We start from the raw sequence: 6,002 nt of genomic DNA on the forward strand, positions 1-6,002 counted from the left end.
AGAGAATGCCTCCTACATCTGAGATGAGAAGAAGCACATCATTAAGTTTGTGTGCGGTGTTAATGCTTCTCTAAATGAAAGGAAGAGATAAATAAAAATTAAACTCTATTCCTTAGACATATCTTTCCTTAAACTTAATATATTTTGTTTTGAGTTTTAACTCTCAAAAATATTAAATACTCTCCACATTTAATTTTTCACAACATTCTCTTATGTTTCATAGACAGAGATGTTCACTTAACAAAGATCAGATGGAAGAAACGATTTAGGATTTCTCCATATTTTAATAGACTTATAAAACATCAAAATGTGATTTAAGATTCTGATGATTAATTTTGAGTTTGACTCTTAAAAGTTAAATAACAAAGCTAAATTAGAATGCTTTCATCGTATTTCCTGCCACCTTAGAATATACTACTCCATTTGGAGAATATTATAAGGGGTGGTGTACTCTTTGTTGCAAGGCTCCCTTGCATTTTTAATAATATTACTTCTGGTCAGTGGCAAAATCTTTAAAGGAATGTCTTCATTTTCAAGGGCACCTAATGGACACAGAAAAATCCCAGATTGACATGTTAAGCTTGTCATGTTTTTTTTTTTTTTTTCTCAAGTTTTCAGAGTTTCTTTGCTGTAGAGAATGGCCTCAGAGCAAATCCTCCAGTGTTTCCTAGTGTCTTTCTCACAGTTTGTTTCATGTTTCCTTCTCCTAAGTCACTGTCATTTTACCGTTTTGATCATAAACCATCTGTCAATATTTCCTACATATTTAAACCACAGGTGGATCGAGAATTCATAGGGCATGGGGCACGATTCATTTCTCTGCCCCTTTTCTCACAGCCCCTGCCATGTTCAGGAATGCCCGTCTGTGAGCAGAAGAGCCTTGTCCATCTGCCTCCATGGACACTCAGCATAATTCAGCCAACCAGGACATCTTCATGAATTTTAGCTTGAGCCTTGGACTAACCACTTTTGGTCTCCACAGGAGAAAGCTCTTCAAACCACTAACCTTAGGGCGCCTGGGTGGCTCAGTCTGTTAGGCATCTGTTAGGCGTCTCTCCCTCTGCCTCTCCCCCTGCTTGTGCTCTCTCTTGCTCTTCCCCTCAAATAAATGAAAAATAAAACCTTAAAGAAAAAACAGCACTCATTAACCTTAACACATGGGAGGGACTTAGCTGGACATACCAGCATTTCACCCGTTGCTATGGCAATGTCAAAGCTCCGCTATAAGGTACATTAAATTGTGAGTGGACTGTGGAAAGCTGAAAGCAAATGTATATTATTTAATATGTGAATCAAAAATTAAAACCTAAGGCTATAAAAAAGTGTGAAATGTTTATCCATATTTATAAGAAATTTTATGTCACGTAATTGTTCAAATCTAGTAAGAAGATAATATTGATGTATTTTAATTTTAAAAAATCCAATTCTTGTTTTGTTTGCTACGGGAATATTTTTTTTTTTTACTCCATTGCTGCTACTACTCTTTTCTCAACAGAGATAACACAGTTATCTAATAATTGAGAAAGACCCCTGTATCTATCTCTCCTTTTGGTTTTTGACATGTCTGCAACTCTTTCAAGACTGTATATATTTCTGTAGCAAGAGTATCCGTTTGTCCTATCATAAAACTGTCCTTGTTTCTACTTTGTATAATAATAAGCTACATTTTAAGGTAAATTTGATAAGCTCTCAGTATTTTAATTGGTTTACATCTTTGAAAGTTTTGAGGATGGAAACAGTGTGATTATAAAATAATTTCTATTAAACTCTCAGGGCTATATTTTCAACTTGAAATTTTTTTAAGATTTTATTTATTTATTCATGAGAGACACAGAGAGAAAGAGACAGAGAGAGAGAGAGGCAGAGACACAGGCAGAGGGAGAAGCAGGCTCCATGCAGGGAGCCCGATGTGGGACTCGATCCGGGGTCTCCAGGATCACGCCCTGATCAAAGCATATTTATCATACTTAACTTGATATTTTATATTATGTAGATCAACCCAGTTTTTACAAGTCTATTATACAGTTAAAATTCTATAAAACCAAGCCAACAGGTAGCTGCCTTAGGTGATTGTGTGACAACAGAACAGTACTTGCCTTCCTCTTGCTGAAGATCTAACAGGGGCTGCATACAATGGAACAGTTGATTCCAATACACTATAATAAGGGAGGCACAGATGCTGTGGAGGAAGAATTGGACAATGATAGAGTGCTACCTAAGGTGAAACCATAGCATGAAAAGAGCAGGAGTAGGAAATGAGTATCAGGAAGGAAGAATGTTCCACTCAGAGAGGATAACATAAACATTGATTAGGAGTCTAGGGAGGAAAGAATATCATATTTAAGAAAGTGAAGATTTGTTTGGCTTTATCATAAAGTTTGATGCATATGTGAAAATGACAAAGCATGAACACTTAGTGGAGCCAAATTAGAAAGTTCTACGCTATGAGAAGTCATTGTGGCATTTTTTATTGACGGAGTGGAAAACTACTAAGGAATCCTAAGTGAGTCAATGAACTCTGGCTTGGGGAGGAGGAATAAGTTGGAGGGAAGCAAGGTGGTGTAGAGCATAGCATTTAGACATGTATTAAGTAATCTGATTAAGAGATGTTTTCTGAACTAAGTAGGGGAAGTGGTGATGGATTTTCAACCAAAAGCAAAAATCAAAATGAACTTAAAACTTACTCCACTTATTTCCTCTAATTCTAGGCTATGAAAAGATCAAAAACTTCTGTAGTATTTCTTAAAAGTTCTCAGAATTGCCTCTATAATTGTTACCCTCCATCTCTGCTGACCGTTCACCACAAAACCTAAGAGCAGGGGATTGAGATGATGGCAGGTTGCAGTCTTAAGTAAAGAGGTACAGGATAGTGCCTACCAATGAGTTGGGAAGAAGAGACGGGCCCAGTCCTAGTGGGAAGAATGTCAGCTGAGTGTTGGAGCTTTTGAATGTTAGGTTTCTGCGGAAGAACCAAACTCAAGGTGTAGTCCACAGACCTCTAGGGCTCCCCTGTTTCTGAGAATCCACATGATCAAATCTAATTTCATAACATTAGCAAGGTGTTATTTTCTGTTTTCTGCTGTGTTGGCCTGCTTGCCAGCAGTGCATGACAGGTCTAGGTTCAATTCTTGGAGGTTTAGCAGTAGTCACTTGTAGCCATTATATTCTTCACTCAAAACAAAACAAAACAAAACAAAAACAAAAAAAAAAAACTTTTAAAAATCAATACTGTTTTTTTTAAAGATTTTATTTATTTATTTATTTATTTATTTATTTATTTATTTATTTATTTATTTGAAGGAGTCGGGGAGGGACAGAGGGGAAGGGGGAGGGACAAACAGATTCCACCCAATAAGGGGCTCAATCCCACGTGTCTGAAATCATGACATCAGCCAAAATCAAGAGTCAGGTCAGCCAAATGACTGAGCCACCTAGCACCCTAAAAGCCAATCAATTACTAATTTTATCTAATGTGGATCCTTGGGTACCTATCTTTTTAATAATCTTGTGAGCAAATGGGGAGTATACACACACGCAAAAAAAAACTTGCCACATATACAGATTATCTTCCAAAAAAGGGGGGGAGGGAAAAACCATTTATGTGATTATCTCCGTTGAAAGCTGCACTAGCCAATTTTTTTAAGGTGCACCATTTCTATCTGAAAGAACAGCTGCTCGATACACTATGATTGTTCTGATTTGGCTACCTGGTTGACATGTTGAAATTGAATAAAATCAGTCCCTCACTTAAAGGAAAACCCTGGGCAGTATTTGTCAACAATAATAAAATTCAGGTTTTCAGGTAAATATAAAAAATTTGGAAAGCTGGTGTCTACTACTGTAAGCTTGACATGTACCAAAGAACGTCTTTAATAGATATTAGAGTGATACGTTTTAAAAAAAAAATGTGACTTTTTGATTTAGTATAATGCAATGTGTCAACATTTGGAAAATATTTCAGTGACTCAGTATTTTCCAAATAACCCATGGATGATTTTTCAAAATTATGCATGGATAGGAGATCCATTCAATGTGGAAACTAGACCAATGGGTTTTAAAATTACAGAGTCTAAGATTTCACTGATCCATGCAGTAGTTCCAGAGGGCTGTCACAACAAAAACGCCACAGGCTGGGGTTGAACAACAGAGATCTATCTTCTCACAGTCCTGAAGGCTGGAAGTTCAAGATCAATGTGCTGGCAGATATGATGTCTCCGGAGTCCTCTTGGCTTGGCTTCCAATTAGCCACCCACTCGCTGGCTTCACCCAGCCTTTTGTCTGTGTGCATATGTGACCCTGGTGTCTTCCCTTCTTCCGAGACACCAGTCATATCAGATTAGGGGTGCATCCTTACCATTTAATCTTAATTGCCTCTTTATTTCATTTTTAATGATTTATTTATTTATTTGAGAGAGAGAAAGAGAGAACAGGGGGAAGGGGCAGCAGACTCTACGCTGAGCACAGAGCCCAGCGTGGATCTTAATTGCTTAATTGCCCCTTAATTGCATCTTTAAAGCTGGATTTCCAAATGCAGTCACACTGGGGGTTAGAACTTTAACATATGGATTTTGCAGGACACAATTCAGTCTGTCACAGTCTGTTTTCTGAATCTACAGGGAAATCAACTTTTAAGCTTTGACCACTTGCCAAATTTTAGTGTAATATCAAAGAAGAATAACCATAATTACCTAATAAGGTTATGGAAATATTAATCCCTTTCCTAGCTATTTCTTTAATGTACTTCAACCAAAACTGTATGTCATAAGAAGTTGAATGCAAATACGAGGATCCAACTATCTTCTATTGAGCCACACATTTGCTAAAATATAAAACGATGTACAAAAATGAACACTCTTCCACTAAACTTCTACTTCCAAAATATTCATCATAAAAATGTGGTTTTTAATAGGCAATAACATTTTGACTGTTTTTAATGAATTAAAAAATTTCTGTCTTAACAGTTAACACACTAAATATCGATAAATACAGAGCACAAAAATAAATGCTCTTTGTTCCTCATTGATTTCTAAGTATCTAAATGGTTATTAAGACCAAAAAACTTAACATCTAAAGCTTTAGGATATTAGCTTGGATACTGTGTATGTAGATTTAGAACTTGTGTTCATCCTGAAGATGATTCACCAAAGTCCAAGAACAAGTAAGAAGAATCACTATCTGATTAAAAAATATATATATATATTTTTTAAAGCAAGCTCGAGGAATACCTGTACTTAAAGATCAGATAGAGAAAGATGAGCTGGCAAAGAAGAATTACAAGGAAGGCCTACTTTTTGTTCCATACTATGCTGAAATCCAGTTACACAGAGATAAACAAACGTGACCCAGGCCTTCACCGAACTTATAGTCCAGTGGGAAAGAGGAGAAAAACCACATTTTTTGAAAATCTAGGGAAACTAGTTTCACAGGGGGAGTGTAAGTGTCAGTGACTGCAGAGAATTCAATTAGGTGAGGAGAGAAAAGGACTCCCTGTAGCATCAAGGAGGTTGCTTATAGTGAGCTTGTTCAAAGTCGTCCATGGACTACAGTGGGGGAGGAATGAGGGCAAGGCCATGAAGCCTCTGCCTTTTCAGAATTTGAAGAATGGATCCTCTTCCAGTCCTTATCTCAGATGGGAAAGGAGAGGTGTTCAGTGTTCCTTTGGGGGAAGGAAAGCTGCTAGGTTATTCGGCATCATCATTATTCATATTGTCCATAATCCGAAAGTGTCATATTTACGATAAATAACTAGGACTTGTACTTCGACATTATCCAGCGCTGCATTTGAATTGTCTGTTGATGGACATCAAAGACTGCTCACTTTCACCATCTCTCCCTCCCTCCTCTCTCCACCCCTCCCCCCACACACTCACACACACACACTCACACACACACTCACACACACACAGTCTTCTGTTCCCAACTGTTCCAAAGAGCTTAGATATATGCAGTGTTAGGAGAATTATTACTTCATACAGCAGCATAAATTTCTGTTGCTCAGTTCT

At 37.3% G+C, this 6,002-nt stretch overlaps 1 protein-coding gene across 4 annotated transcripts in view; it reads left to right on the plus strand.

The window, feature by feature from the left end:
* The window catches only part of KCND2 (potassium voltage-gated channel subfamily D member 2), a 476,309-nt gene that overhangs the window by 170,603 nt on the left and 299,704 nt on the right, over window positions 1–6,002 (plus strand). The gene's annotated exons all lie outside the window — the stretch shown is intronic.

This window comes from Canis lupus, chromosome 14 (assembly GCF_011100685.1).
Source record: "Canis lupus familiaris isolate Mischka breed German Shepherd chromosome 14, alternate assembly UU_Cfam_GSD_1.0, whole genome shotgun sequence".
Classification (NCBI taxonomy): Eukaryota; Metazoa; Chordata; class Mammalia; order Carnivora; family Canidae; genus Canis; species Canis lupus.